Source organism: Cydia splendana, chromosome 10 (assembly GCF_910591565.1).
Source record: "Cydia splendana chromosome 10, ilCydSple1.2, whole genome shotgun sequence".
NCBI lineage: Eukaryota > Metazoa > Arthropoda > Insecta > Lepidoptera > Tortricidae > Cydia > Cydia splendana.
The window spans coordinates 10,879,820-10,897,090 of NC_085969.1; positions in this window are offsets into that span (position 1 = coordinate 10,879,820).

Here is a 17,271-nt window from a genome sequence, read left to right on the forward strand (position 1 = left end):
AGCAACAGTGATGTTTTACAATTGTCGCACCTGTCACCGTGGTGAAATTGGAGCCAGAAGATGGACCTGCTCATGACTAGGTACTCGAGGAAACATAATAAAAAAAAATAAAAAAAATTGTAGACATAGGGAATTGGAAGGAATTGTAGGGGTGTCGATTTTAATTTTTTCTTGTAATTCTATAATAAATTGAGATATTTTTTTTATTATTTTTCCTCGAGTAGTCATGAGCAGGTCCATCTTCTGGTGCCAGCTTATCGTTGAATTTTGGGACACGTGGTAGATGATACAATTTATATTGTTAAATTCGGCTTCGCCAGCCATATCAGAGCTCACGCTCGTAAGTTGCCGATTACGATAGATATTATAGCTATCTACACACCATACATAGATACCTATGTATAGATAGATAGATAGATAGATAGATAGATAGATAGATATGGATAGCTATATACACACTATATAAACCGGCCAAGTATATTGGTACATACAAATGACGAAATGTAACTGTATAAACTACTTAAACACATTAGCCGAGCTATTTGCATGTGTATTAAGTATTGTTGTAAGTAATCCTAAAACTTAAAGACCATAGTTTAAACCATAGTTCATATGAGATCACTACTACAATACAATTATACTAACTTATCGACATTTTCATTACTGTTGCAACATTACTGCTGCGTCTGTACCTGTCAATGTTCTTCGGAGATTGAGTGATGGAAATATTAAATCGTGGCAGTAATGTGGCGGAGAAGTTTACTAATAATTTTATATAGAAAATTGAGGGATACAGCACCCGCTTCAAGGCCGCAGCGGTACTGTCGCAACAGTAATGAAACTGCAGAATTGCCATCCAAACCTCACTTTAAGGTAGGCCAACATTACATCTTTCACATCTTACCAATTATGTATCAGCGATGGCTTAAGACGCTGTCCCATACAAAATACGTCGTCACATTTTTGTCGCGTTAGTGACCATAGTCCCAGTTGCAATGTTTCTTTTAGTTTTCGCAGATATGGGCAACAGTCATCACCATGGTCCACCCAGGCCTCATGGACCCCCAGGAGGTCCAGGCCCGCATGGCCCTCCAGGGCCTCATCAGCCCCCGCCAGGCCCGCACGGCCCGGGGCCTCAAGGACCTGGGCCTCATAGGCCAGGGCCCCATGGACCGCCGCACCACCCTCACTAATAATGACTCAGCAGTTAATATGTTACCAATTTTCACAAATTTCTGTACGTTGCTAGAATAAAATAAATGTGAATAAAACTATGTTGTTCGATTTTACTAGATAACTAAAGTAGATACCTTTAGTATTTTTTTGCTACAGGTAAAGGTAGGATCTTACAATTCGAGGGTCGAAAATGGTAACAGAATACTTTTTAAAACAGGAACTCGACTAACTTAAGCAACATAGTTTTTATTATCAACGTATTATTGTCAATTTACAAACGGAGCGCCAGTGCCAATGCTAATAAGGCTTCATTATAAATTTTATAGTTTTCCTCAAAAAATCTAAGAGAACCGTCAAACTAGCCAACTTACCCGCTTAAAAAAAATTAGGTATGTAAAAAATTCTATAAAAGGTTAGGAATAACTTTTTCATGTCTACTGCATCCAAGGTGAAAATTAAGACAAAGATTTCATCATTTAACCCACTTTTTTGGTAATTTTGATGGCGCGTAAAGTTATTGCCAACGGTGCTTATGTCAGTTTCATGTAGAAATAGCTCGTAAGTTGTTAAAATAAGGATCACTTTACCTCAAGGTAATCCTAGCCTTTCCTTCTAACAACTCACTAAACTGTGAAAAATAAACTGAACATATCAGTATGATTCATTATATCGTAGTCGTAGGTATCGATAGTTTAAACACGGAGCAGGTTTGCCGGAATAACAATATCAGCTTAACAGATAAGGCGATGAAAAATTGCGTTAGGTACCGCTTTGTGAATATCTGGCTGTTATCAGTTCTGTGACAGCCGCTGTGTGTATCACACAGCTTTATTGTAATCAAGGATTAATTATTGAAGGTAAGAATATAATGTAATTTTAAAGTTACTGACCACCAAGTGAATTTATTTCCACGATTTGTATGTTTCCAAAAACTTAAGCTATCGGTATTATCTACACCTACAGAAATGTTCCCGGGTCATCAGCCTCCCGGTCCACCAGGACCCCCAGGCCATCACCCACCAGGCCCGCCAGGTCCCCCTATCCATCACGGTCCACCAGGCCCCCCTCATCATCCAGGGCCACACGGTCCACCTGGAGTACATCAGCCGCAAGGGCCCCATGGCCCACCTGGTCACTTTGGACCCCCTGGTCATCATGGACCTCCTGGCCACCCAGGACCTCACCCTCACTAAGTACCATGAAAATGTCTTTATAATATGGTGATTCAGGAAACGTGATCAGAAATAACAAGACGCGATGAAGCATATAGGAGAATTTAATCAAGTTGGCATCTACTTCAAATTGTAAATTAAAAAATATATTTTTTAAACAATTTGGTTACTCTACACTCTCTACAGCGATCACTCGATCAGGTATGTCACTCTCCGTCATGTATGTGCCCAAAGTCAAAAATAGAAATTACCTCACCAATACCTACCTAAAACAAAAATTAAACTAGTTTTTAGTAAAAGTCATGTTTGTTATACTTATGTACGTAGGTAGGTACATGGTACTATTGATAACATAATAATATGTTAAAAACGTTTATTAGTTTATTACTGATCTTATCTCCTAAATCATATTATACGATTTGTGTTTTTTTAATTATATATTTTTTTGTATTAACATCTAGTTTTAGTTTATCTTACTCGTATTCTTAACCCCTTGAACGCCACACATATTGTGTGCGGCGTTTCATCGTGAACCTTGTCGAAATCATGGAATGCACGAAGGCACAGAAGAAATAATAGTACTACCGTACAGAAAGGGCACTTCCTACAAACCCGAAGTTTGACAGCGGTTCAGGGTCGAATCATGCTATCCCTTTCTAATATATGGCACTATCCCTTTCGGCAATTTAGGGTTGTCAAAATTCAAGTGATTACCTATCTTATCTATGGTCGTGCACGCAAAAGGAAGTCAAGTGGTGCCAACCCTAATAATTGCTCGGAGCAATGCTGAGCCGAACGGAGCCGAGTTCGACCGAAGTCAGGAGTGTCTCCCCACTTGACTGACGAAGGTTGATATTGGGTTATACCCGCACGCGTCAGTTGACGTCTTTGCCGCTAAAAGGGTTAAGTAAGTACCTACTAGTACTAATACTGCCTAGATTAATCAGCGATAGAACCATTGGAACCTATTACCTACCTAGATTAATGCGGACGTGACTACTAAGTTTTAAATGTGTAATTGTGTACATAATTATAGGTATATCTAGTCATTCTGTCATATAATTTTATCTTTTTTATCATATCAATCGTTATTATATATTAGTCAGACATTATACCTCTATATATTTTGAATTATAATTAGCAATTGCCAGTGCGTAGGTATATACCTATTCAAACGTCAAATTACACGAGTGCTGTCGAAATTCTCATCAGAAAATATTTTGAATTTAATTGTCAATAATTCAATTCAATTTAATAATAGTGGCTATGTATAACAACAGAACTGTGTGTGGTATATGGCTTAACAATTTACAATTCAAACTTTATGCACTAAGGCATTTTCATAATCTTATGCTATGCTGGTAACATTGAACTACTTTACGTTTTAAAAAAACTATAAAATGGCAATGCCATGCAGACGCGTTTTGACAAGCTGTCAAACTCAAAAAGGTGACATCGTTTCAGAGGGGCTACCGCGAAAACCGAAATTCGCAAATTGCGGGGATCTTTCTCTGTCACTATAATTACGCCTTCATTGGAGTAAAAGAGAAAGATCCCCGCAATTTGCGAATTTCGGTTTTCGCGGTAGCCCCTCTGATTCTCGAGAAGCAATTTGAGACTAAATAATACCCATGGTCTAATAAAACATGGTCTTCTCTTCCCAGAGTGACACGGGCCTACGTCACAATAACATTGCCACTTTATTTCAACATAACATGTTACATGGGTACATTATACCTATGGTTAATAAGTTAAAATATTTCTTTATAATTTTATAATTTTCATTTATATGTATTTTATCTTAAATTTTACAATAACAGGTCATTTTTAATTATTCGTTAGCAATATCTTCCGATTCACGAAAGAAATTTCAGACGTTCGGGTAATTCTGTTTACATTACTGGCAACACAGGATAGCGCTGTCACATTTGACAATTCGGATCTAGATAACTTCATGCCCTGACCGTCATCCTTGTCGAACGCGTGTTAATTGTTATTTCCTTCTCGCTCAGTGTCAGCAGTCGCAGTGTTTTCCAAACTTTTCACGTCGTAAGCTTGGTAATTAATGTGTAACTGTGAATTAGTTTTTCAAACGTTTGTCTTGTATAGATAAATAAAGTTTAATTTAATACATTAGATTTGTTTTATTTTACTATGTTTCTACATGAATAACTTAAAATTAATGCCGTTAAAATAATTTTCACCGTTGGTTAAAATTCTCCCACATTTTAAAGTTTGAGACCCTGTAAACAGCATGATGAATTAGGCCCGTGTCAGTTAGGTCATACGCGAATCTCGGAATAGAGTACCAGGCGGAGTATATTATTATACCATGATAATACCTTTTTCAAACCGGAGTTAATGTAGAAACCGATTGGGAATACGCCCTTTGTTTCTCAACAGGAAAATTCAATTTTCTAAACACAGAACAGAGAACACACGACGCAAACCTAAATACCTTGTAAGTAAACAGCACAATAAGTAAATAGCATTTTCAGGAGCCCGTCTCAAACGAGCGGTGCCGCAAACAATTTTAATGGATTGCTGTTGTTTGCGATGAAGTGAAATTACTTTAATAGGTGAGGTGGCCCATTGCGTGTTGGTATGCCCTTGGATTAAAATTGTTATTTACAATGTTTTAATATGTCTACAATAACGAGAAAATGAGGATTAGGACACGGTTTGTTTAGTCAGTTATTTCCTTTGCATGTATTTTTCGTTATGTATTACCGGAATTTAAAAATAACGGGCTGTGAATGTCCGACACGAACTTTGGCATAGCCTTTGTCACCTTTCAGAGAATTCCTGTTATAGCGAAGCAAGCGGCGATTCATGAGTGAAACGATGCATTCTTCGAACCTACATAGGCTGAACAATTTCAGAAACACCTAACTCCCCAGAATAAAATAAAAAATCCGGAGCGCATGCCCATTATTTAAAGTAAATTCCGTGAAATCGCTTTCAGTGATTTTAATTGAAAGAGAGTATTTTCTACAAACTTTGTCGTATAAAAAATTAAAAACAAGTGGACATTTTATTATAAAGAGTTCCAATTTTACTACGCAATATAATTTGAAATTTATCATTACCTTTCCGTGAAGTAAAACATTGGGATGAAACATGCACATATCCGCGAAGAAATTCAAAACTGTGTGGGAAGACCAACCCGCAATGGGCCAGCGTGGGGACTATAGCCCAAGCAATTTTGCATATGAGAGACTAGTGGGACGTACCTATATAGGCTGAATTGTTATTTCAGCATTCGTTAGACCTTTTCCAAATTTGACGACGACGAGTTAGATGACAATGTAAATATAATGTTCAAAAACTAATACTAAATAAAATTAAAATACGTCTAAGAAATTGGGCCCCTTTGGCATTGTGCCGAGGACGCTGGCTGCATTTTCCCGCTGTATTGGGATGCTAATACGTTGTGCGATAAAGCTGCCAGCTCTTCGGTCACCAATGAAGTCGGTTAATCTTTTTGATAGGTAGCTATTTTTAAAGAACTTCAGGATTATATAATCAGAATCTCTTCCAAAGCACACCCGACGCAGCGACAACATGATACTGAAGGTAATCGCTGACAGACCAGATAGTTCCATCCTGTGCACTTGGGTCAACATTATTAATTGATAAGATATCGCCATATTTTAATATTTTTAGGACATTTGTTTATTTTTATTTGTACTTTTGACATGAAATCATTATTTATTTGAATAACAATATTGTGACATCCTTTCAATTCTAGTCAATTTTATTTTACTTATTTATTAATTTTATTATATATTCATGATTTCAATTAATTTTAATTTATTTATAAATCTTGATCTCATTGTCAAATTGTCAAAACATTGTGTCAATTATTTACCTATATGTATAATGTTAATGATTAATTTTAATGTACTTACTAACATGTAGCTGTAATGATATGATACTAACAATATTGTATGGATTTTTTAATTTACTGAATTAAGTTCACAGTTGTCTTTCTATTCAACTATAAAAACATCCAAAAAATAACGAGCGTATTAAAAACTAAACATATCGGGAGCAGTGTGTAGGGAGCGGGGTGTACAAGGAATGATATTTCTTTTGGATATTTTGGATTTATGTGTATGCGTGACTACTTAGTACATATTTAAAAAATAATCAGGCTGAGAAATTTTCCACTCTCAGTTTTTAATAGTTCTAAAATACATAAATTTATGTATGCATTTTTTTTTCTTACCCACTACGCCAAATTATATTCTAAGATCATATAAGAAGAAAAAAATGACAGAGCAATTTTCCGATGAAAATGAGCGACAAAAAAAGGAATTATCATAAAAAAAAATTCTCATGTTTGACAAAAGTTTTAGATTTTTTTCTAGTATTACATACTGATACAAATAACTTATTTGGTAAAATAATTTTGGACGGAGGAATTACTCAGTTCAATATATAAACAGATTTCTATTTTTACGTATAAATACCTAACTTAGGAGTAAAATTTAAAAGTGGAAAAATTACTGTCTTGGGTGAGACTTGAACTCACGGCCTCTGGATTGATACTCCAATCAATCCAGAGGCCGTGAGTTCAAGTCCCACCCAAGACAGTAATTTTTCCACTTTTAAATTTTATTCTAAGCTTAATAGCATCGTTCGCAGACGTTTCTGCTTGTTAAAAATTAAAATTAACTAAGGAGTGTTTTTTTTTTTGGATATTTATGTTAGTTTCACTCATACTATACAATAACCAAGCAAAATTTCGTCGACTGAGAAATTAATGCCTGGGTCTCCATGCAATACAACAACTTGCTTCATTTACTACACTAGGTACTTGCATTAGCCGAGTTATTCGCATGTGTATTAAGTATTGTTGTAAGTAATCCTAAAACTTAAGAACCTTAGTTTAAATTATGTTAATATGAATTTACTAATACAATTAGGTATACTAACTTATCGACATTTTCATTACTGTTGCAACATTACTGCTGCGTCTGTATCTGTAAATTTTCTTGGGAGAATGAGCGATGGATTTATTAAATCGCGGCAGTAATGTGGCAGGGAACTTTACTGATTTTATCGAGAAAAAAATTTAAGGATACAGCGCCCGCTTCAAGACCGCAGCAGGACTTACTGTCGGAGCCGCAATGAAACTGCAGAATTGCCATCCATACAATTTTCACATCTTACCATTTATGTATCAGCGATGGCTTAGACGCTGTCCCATAGAAAATACGTCGTCACGTTTTTGCCACGTTAGTGACCATAGTCCCAGTTACCATGTGTCTTTTAGTTTTCGCAGATATGGGCAACAGTCAGCCCCATGGTCCACCCAGGCCTCATGGACCCCCAGGGGGTCCAGACCCTCATGGATCACCAGGGCCTCATCAGCCCCCTCCAGGCCCCCATGGCCCGGGGCCTCAAGGACCTGAGTCTCATAGGCCAGGGCCCCATGGACCGCCGCACCACCCTCACTTATAATGACTCATCAGTAAATAATTTTATCAATTTTCATGGCTTTTTATACGCAACGGGACAAACTGTACGTTGCAAGAATAAAATAAATGAATAAAACTGTGTTGTTCGATTTTACTGGATTACTAAAGGGCTGCTATTTAACTGATCACCAGATTTAATAAAATTTAATACCAAAAAAATCTACTTTACCACCCTAAAATTATAAACGATCACCAAAATTATAACACCATTTTAATGTGAAATGATTACCAATTTTATCACATTTTACTATCCTATTAAAGGAAATGACACCAAATTAATCATTATTAACCCAAAAATTGTAAATGATTACCAAATTTCAAACCCCATTTTAATGTGAAATGATAACCAAATTTTTACATCTTGCTATCCTATTAAATAAAATGACACCAAAATAATCATTGTAAACCCAAAAATAGTAAATGACCACCAAAATTAGAACTCCATTTTAATGTAAAATTCTAACCAAATTTTTAAATCTTGCTATCGTATTAAAGCAAATGACTCCAAAATAATCATTGTAAACCCAAAAATAGTAAATGACCACCAAAATTGTAACCACATTTTAATTAAAAATGTGCAAATATTTAATATATCGTTATCCTATTAAATTAATTAATCCACTTCGTCATCTTTTTCTAACCTAACCTAACCCACTTTTCTAGTAGCATTTCGTTTCTGTATGGGTTGCAGTTCAAACCTAACCTAACCCACTTTTCTAGAGCATTTCGTTTCTGTAAGGGTCGCAGTTCAAACCTAACCTAACCCACTTTTCTAGTAGCATTTCTTTTCTGTATGGGTCGCAGTTCAAACCTAACCTAACCCACTTTTCTAGTAGCATTTCGTTTCTGTAAGGGTCGCAGTTCAAACCTAACCTAACTCACTTTTCTAGTAGCATTTCGTTTCTGTATGGGTTGCAGTTCAAACCTAACCTAACCCACTTTTCTAGTAGCATTTCGTTTCTGTATGGGTCGCAGTTCAAACCTAACCTAACCCACTTTTCTAGTAGAATTTCGTTTCTGTATGGGTCGTAGTTCAAACCTAACCTAACCCACTTTTCTAGTAGCATTTCGTTTCTGTAAGGGTCGCAGTTTAAACCTAACCTAACCTACTATTCTAGTAGCATTTCAGTATGCTACTAGAAGAGTAGGTTAGGTTAGGTAGGTATGCGGTGCGGGGTACGGGGGGTTGAGCGGGAGGGGCTAGTAATTTTGGCATCATTTTACTTTATTTGGTAATATGTATACATTTTTTGGTAATCATAGTGGTTTATTTAGGTGAAAATATCGCATTAATTTGGTCTTCAAGATTTGGTGATAATTAATGATTTTTGGTGATCATTCAATATATTTGGTATTCGAATACAATTTGAAGTGCAGTCGTAATTAAAACGGTGGTACTTTTGTAATTTTAGGCCTTATTATTTTGGTGTTCAGTATTTTTTTTTGGTAAGCATGATTTTTTTATTTAGGGTACCAAAGTATTTTTTGGTGGTCATTATATTTGTAGCCTTACTAAAGTACCTTTAATATTTTATGCAATAGGTAATTTTTTTCGAATTCGAGGGTCAAAAATAGTAACAGAATAATTTTTAAAACAGCAACATGTCTAACTTAAACAACATAGTTTAAACAAGTAAAAAAAAAGTATTAACAAAATAATTAAACTAAACATTAAAATTAAATTAAAACTAAAACTAAACTCTAACAACTATATACACATATTAACAAATAAAAAATGGGAGCTAGCTCGGCGGCGGATGGTAGGGTGCCTAGAAGGCTGGTGGCACAAGCAAAAGGTTAGGAATAACTTTTTCTTGTCTACTGCAATCCATGGTGAAATTTATTACGAGAAATATTTCATCATTTAACCCACTTTTTTGGCAATTTTGATGGCTGGTAAAGTTATTGCCCACGGTGTTTATGTCAATTTCGTACTAGACATAAAAATTCAAAATCGCTCTCCTTCTTGATTCGACTGGCAAATCATATTACTTTTTGGCAACCGGGTTTTTTAACCTAATTAGACCCCGCTGAATCCGATTTCCCCATAATCCAGGAGCTCGGCATCACACAGCGTCTATCGACTGTAGTACAGACGCGCATACTGCAGTACTTTGGCCATATCTCTAGGCGAGATAACGACTCTATAGAGCGACTGGCTGTACAAGGAAGAGTGGAGGGAACCAGATCGCGCGTCAGATCACCTATGCGCTGGACTGACCAAATAAAATCCGCAGTGGGAAACCGCGTATCTGACTGTACCAGACAGTCTGCCAACAGGGAGAGATGGCGGGAGATCGTGCGAAGAGCTGTGTCCGCCTCTACTACCGAAGCGGACGCCTCAACGTGACCACGACCGCTCTGTCAAGAGCGATACGACAGAGAAGAAGAATCCGATTTTGTCAGGTTGCTTGATCAAATTCTTGACCGGAAGTGAGATATTTGATATTAAAGGTCCCTTTTTTAGTTTTTCGTAAATAACTCCTAAACGGTGGCGCATAGCAAAAAATGTTCTGACACATAAGTAATCTGCATAAAAAGATTCCGTACAATTTTTCGCTAGGATCAATATTCAAAGAGATCTTAACGCGAGAAATTTAATTATAATCACTTCTAAGGCCCCTTTTTTAGTTTTTCGTAAATAACTCGTAAACGGTGGCTAATATCAAAAAATCTTGTTAAACGTTAATAATCTACACAAAATTTTCTAAAAAAAAGATTATGTACACTTTTCGCAGGGATCAATATTAAAAAAGATAATAAAGAGGGAAAGTTATTATAATAAATTCTAAGATTCTTTGTTTTTACTTTTTCGTTAATAATTTGAAAAGTGTGACTCAAAGCAAAAATAAATCTTGCACATAAATAATAAAAAAAAAATTCCTACAAGAAATATGTAGAACACTTTTCGCTAGGATCAATATTTAAAAAGACAAAGCAGCGGGTAAGTTCATTATAATCAATTTTAAAGTCCCTTTTTAGTTTTTTGTAAATAACTCGTCATGGGTCATCGGACCTATAGCAAAATAGGTTTTTAAGAATAAATTATCTACATAAAATTTTCTCTAAAAAGCATTCTGAACCCTTTTCTCTAGGATCAATATTTGAAACGATATTAAAGGAAGAAAGTTAATTACAATCAGTTCACAGGTCACTTTTTTTTAGTTTTTCGAAAATTGTACGGAATCTTTCTTGTAGGCAATTTTATGCAGATTACTTATCTAGTAGCACATTTTTTGGCTATGAGCCACCGTTTAAGAGTTATTTACGAAAAACTAAAAAAAAGGGACCTTTAATATCAAATATCTCACTTCCCGTTAAGAATTTGATCAAGCAACCTGACAAAATCGGATTCTCCTTTTCTGTCGTATCGCTCTTGACAGAGCGGTCGTGGTCGCGTTGAGGCGTCCGCTTCGGTAGTAGAGGCGGACACAGCTCTTCGCACGATCTCTGTTGGCAGACTGTCTAGCACAGTCAGATACGCGGTTTCCCACTGCGGATTTTATTTGGTCAGTCCAGCGCATAGGTGATCTGCCGCGCGATATGGTTCCCTCCACTCTTCCTTGTACGACCAGTCGCTCTATAGAGTCGTTATCTCGCCTAGAGATATGGCCAAAGTACTGCAGTATGCGCGTCTGTACTACAGTCGATAGACGCTGTGTGATGCCGAGCTCCTGGATTATGGGGAAATCGGATTCAGCGGGGTCTAATTAGGTTAAAAAACCCGGTTGCCAAAAAGTAATATGATTTGCCAGTCGAAAACGAATTTTACAAAAATAAGATCAGTTGCGCGCGGTCGGCCAAAGATCACTGACGGTCACTTAGTTCATTAATCTCAAATCTGTGTGTAAAATGGCAAAAAAAGACAGTGAAAGTGTACAAGTGCTGCTAAACAAACTACTAAATCCTATTGAAAACAAAGTTAGTGACATATTTGTGAAATTAGACCAGATAATCGTTGAATTAAACCAAATAAAAACAGTTATTTCTATACAAAAATCGGAGTGTCAAATAAAGACGGTCGATAACTGTACAAACAAAAGCGCCTACTCAACACCAATCCGCGGCGCATCGAGCGCTGTATCAACACCGACTAGTCATCTCGCTCCTGCAGATGCGCCGGTGCGCGTTCCGCGCGCCACTGCCGTGCGTGCGAGGGAGAAGACAACGTGGAGAACGAATGCGAAACGACCAGACCAACCAGCAATAAAACAACCCTCTTCAAAAAAAACCGTCGCCACCGCCACAACTACACGAACAAAAGAATCTACGAATGACTGCACAAATATACAAATTGACAATAATGCATGTCTAACACCGCAAACAACACACAACATTGACAAAAACCAAACTAGTACTGAATCTGTAACCATGCAAAATACGGCCACTGGCATACCGTCGGGTCACGATATTTCGAAAATGACAAATAATAACAATCAACGTCAGCGTCAGCGTCGGAATCCGAAATCGGCTGATGTTATTAAAGGATCTGCGAACAACACGTCCATAGGCGGAGTGGAAACAATAAAATATCTGCACGGCTGCTTTTTCAAAAAAGGCACGACTCCTCAAGACCTAGTAACTCACCTAGAAAATAGCTGCCAGGGACATCAATACACCGTGGATTCCATTCCGTCAAAACGAGACACCTATACCTCATTCAAAATAGGTATTCCTGCAGCAGTATTCGATAAATTCATGGATGCTGCAGTTTGGCCAGTGAACACAAGCATCTCAAAATGGCAGCCCTTTCTCCGACCCAGGGATAACAAGGTGCCCTCAGAAAAAAACACCTCTCAAGAATAAAAACAAAACCACTGACAAATATTGTACATCAGAATATAAACCGTCTCGAACACAAAACGCTGAAACTCGAATGTGAACTCCAGCTATTCAATCCCTGCGTGGACATCCTGTGCCTGACGGAACACTGGCTCCAGACCTACCAGCTTCGCTCGGTCAATATCCTCAACTTCACTCTTCGTGCTCAGTTCTCCAGGTGTTCGCGTCGCGGCGGAGGAGCCTGTATCTACGTCAGACCAGACATAACTACAATAGAACGTAGGGAAATTGCTGAACTGGCGGTGGAAATGCACTTTGAGGCCTGCGGGATCGAGATCGTCGGTGCTGATGTCATCGTCGTGTGCATATATAGACCCCCGAGCGGTGATGTACAGTTATATTTTTCTAAATTGACTGAACTACTTAATTTAGACATAATGAAAAACTATAATATTATAATCATGGGTGACATTAATATAAACTTATTTAATAATTGTACAATTTCTAAAACCTTGTGTGACACCGTCAAGTTATTCGGTTTTCGCCAATTAATTAACGTGCCTACGAGGATTACTCAGTCCTCAAGCACCTGTATAGATCATGTGTTCACTAATATGCCTAAAACGAATATAAAAAATGTAATGTGCATTGAACTAAACCTATCTGACCACTTATGTACAAATGTCAACATTAAAACTCAATCTTACAACTCATGCAGTGATCACACACTAAAACGAACTTTTTCTAAAAGAAATATGGATAATTTTATTGTTAACCTTAACCTTTACGATTGGAATAGTATTCAACAAAAATGTATTTGCCCAGGCGAAAAAATTGACCTAGTACTAAATGTAATTAAACACTATTTTAACATTTGTTTTCCGCTCAAAAAACAATTAGTAAGATCACATGTAAGTGGTTGGGTTGACGACACTATTAGACAATTACGCTACCTAATACGTAGACTTAAGTTCAAAATAAAACTAAGCCCTAACGACACCGAGTTATACTCCCATTTACAAAACACTGAAACATTGTATTGGACCACCTTAAAGAGTGTAAGAAGTGATTATATAAACAGTCAAATATCAAAAAACAACGAAAACATGTGCCGTAACATTTGGCGTGTAATAGCTTCAGAAACATGTAAAAACCACAATAAGAAAAATAGTGCTATCAACTTGTTTGTCTTGAAATCAGCTGATCGGTGCGCTGCGTCCGCTGCATCCCGACTAAACCGGTATTACATTAATGCTAATACTAATAATAAACAACCGTGCGTTCAATCTGCGCTTAACTACCTATCGAAGTACCTACCCTTATCAATGCCTAAATTCCAGTTCGAACCTTTCACCCTTGCGGATATTATAAAGGCCTTAAAAAAGATAAAACGGAAGGACTCTAAAGATATTAACGATATGTCGACGCGTATGCTTGACCTCTTACCATCTATTGTAATATCGCTGCTTCTTCTCCTATTTAACGAATGTGTCGCGAACGGAGTATACCCCGATTCGTTGAAGCAAATAAAAGTACAGCCCGTCTATAAGGGTAAAGGCGATACAGATTTGGAAAAATGCTATCGTCCAATATCGCTGATACCAATTGTCTCTAAAGTATTCGAGTCCCTCATTAGCACAAAAGTAATGGAGTATTTTTCTACTAATAACCTACTGAGTAAGCAACAGTATGCATACCAGCCGCGCCTCTCGACGACTGACGCGACGCGGGACGTCGTCGCGCGTGTGTTGACGCACATCGAGGGCGGGCGCCGCAATATTCTGCGATCTGTCGCGCGCCTTCGAAATAGTCGACCATGCCCTACTACTAGAAAAGTTGTCGCGTTACGGAATTGAAGGACAGTTCCTCAACACGATTAGATCATTTCTTACCAACAGAAAACAACGTACATTCGTTCTTGATTCTAAATCGGACTTAGAGCCCATCGGAAACTGTGCCGTTCCTCAAGGTTCCGTAACAGGAAATAACTTATTCTTAATAAGAGGCATTTGAAACAAACTGTACCGGGTTGGAATTTTCATGTTAAGGAATGTTACAGTGCTTATAGACTACATTTTAATTGTTGGCTGGCCGCTTGTAAGCCGTCCACAGGTCAATTGTTTGAAAACATGTGCGCTAGTCGTAGACTCTTCAAAAATAAACTAAGATGGTGTCAAAAAAATGAAGAAAAAGTTAAATTGGATATTTTAGCCGCGTCTAGGAAGACCAAGAACTTTACTAAATTTTGGAATGAAATTAAAAAGCACAGTTTCAAACCTCAGTTACCAGTAAGCGTGGACGGTGCCCAGCAACCGGCGCTTATAGCCGATATTTTTAGTCATAGGTTCAAAGTTTCACCAAGACCCGTGCCCGAGTGTGTGCTTAAGGATGTGGGTCATAGAACCGTCAATGCTCAGTCACACCCTGTTCGTTTCTCTGCTGAAGACGTCGAGAAGGTAGTTAGAAACATGAAGCGAGGCAAATCGCCAGGCCATGATGACCTTAGCCTTGAGCACATACTTTATTAGGGTGACGTCATCTATGGGAAACTTTGCACCTTATTTAATTTGTGTCTGCGGTACTCTCATCTTCCTGCAGACATGATACATACCATTGTCGTCCCGATTGTCAAGAACCGAACAGGAGATTTGTCATCATCGGCTAACTACCGACCAATCTCCCTTGGAACGGTGGTGGGCAAGATATTTGAACGGTTGCTGCAGCCCAGACTACTCAAGGCTCTCAGAATAGACGACGCGCAATTTGGTTTCCGTCCCGGTCTCTCGACCGATTCCGCGATCGTAAGGCCGTGGTTTTTCTGGCCCGTCACACGCGACCGGCGGCGTCTGGACGTGCGTCGCACGCTGTGCCACACGCCGTCGGTCGCGGGTGCGTGGGTTTTCTGGCCCGCGGCCACCCGTCGTCGGGGAAGGAGCTCAGTCGCATTGTGCCCGCTTTGAGAATTGGTGTGCTGTGCTTTAAATGAAATGAATAGAAAAATACTAACATTTTTATTGTTAGAAGAAGAAGAAGACGATGAAATATTAATATTATCAAAAAATAAAAGAGAGCCAACCGATATATTTAAAAATCGGGAAAATGAAGGTGCATTTTTTAACCTGGTTCTCAAACACTTGATGTGCAATGAAGAAAAATTTACATCTTATTTTCGACTAACTCGAGAACAGTTTGCAAAAGTATTGAATCTGATTGAAAGTGATATTACTACGAAGCGAAGTAATAAATATCCTGTGCCTATTTCTCCAGCTCAAAAACTCTAATACCAGCAACAATAACACGAATCAAAGCAATTTGACGGCACTTCGACGGACTGGTGGTGTAGGTGGAGTCGCAGGAATAAATTTAAGAAATGAGTTGAAAGACTATATATGTTCACCTCAAGGGTCAGTGACATGGCAATTAAATATGGTGTAATTATAGGTACTAAGAATGTAAAATTGTAAATAAACACTCACCTGGAATTTTCATTGTTTCACTAATATTTTCCCATTTTCTGTGCTTTAAATTGTTATTTTTATAATCTTTGTCAGACGCGTCGAACAATATAGGATTACAACGTATTAGATTTATTAATAATTCATCGTTGTCTTTATTGAAATGAGACATTTTCAATATCAAGACGCCACCCGCCGTCCGTCGCTATTCTACAAAAATGATAGCGACCGACGCGTGCAGCGTGTGACCTTCGCCCGTCGACCTACCCGCCGCCGGCGGCGTTTCAGAGAAACCACCCTCAAACATTCCCGAACAAAACATCCGAACGTCGTCGGCGGCGGACACGCGTCGGTCGCCGGCCGCCGGCGACGGGTGGTCAGAAAACCCAGGGCCTAAGTCTGAAACATGCGGTGGACCATTACGTGAGTAACAATACTTCGGTCTACGCATGCTTTCTCGACCTTAGCCGTGCATTCGACCTTGTGAATTATGAAATTCTGTGGGGTAAAATGCGCGGCTCGGGAGTACCTGAGGACTTGGTACGCGTGTTCAAGTGCTGGTACGGAAACCAATCCAACTGTGTGAAATGGGGCGACAAGACATCTAATAGTTATAGATTAGAATGCGGGGTACGCCAGGGTGGACTTACTTCTCCGGACCTCTTTAACCTTTACGTCAATGACTTGATGGGGAGGCTGAGGAGCACTGGAGTCGGGTGTCACGTGGGTGACGTCTGTATGAACAGTCTCAGCTACGCTGATGACATGGTGCTGCTCAGCCCCTCCATCAAGGGTCTGAGAAAGCTGGTTTCAGTCTGTGAAAATTATGTTAATTCTCATGGGCTGATTTACAACGTGGCTAAGACAGAACTGATGGTTTTCAAGGCTGGAAGGGGTCCGGATAACATACCGGAAGTCAAATTAAATGGAGAGAAGCTGCATATTGTGCAGCGGTTCAAATATCTTGGCCATATACTGACGGAAGACATGAGGGACGACAGTGACATGGAACGCGAAAGAAGAGCTTTGGCTGTCCGTGGCAACATGATAGCCCGCAGGTTTGCCAGGTGTAGCAGGGGAGTCAAACGTACATTATTTAATGCATATTGTCTCTCTTTCTACACCTGTCAACTGTGGGTCAAGTACAGCAGGAAATCGTACAGCGCCATCCGTGTGCAGTATAATAATATATTCCGGACA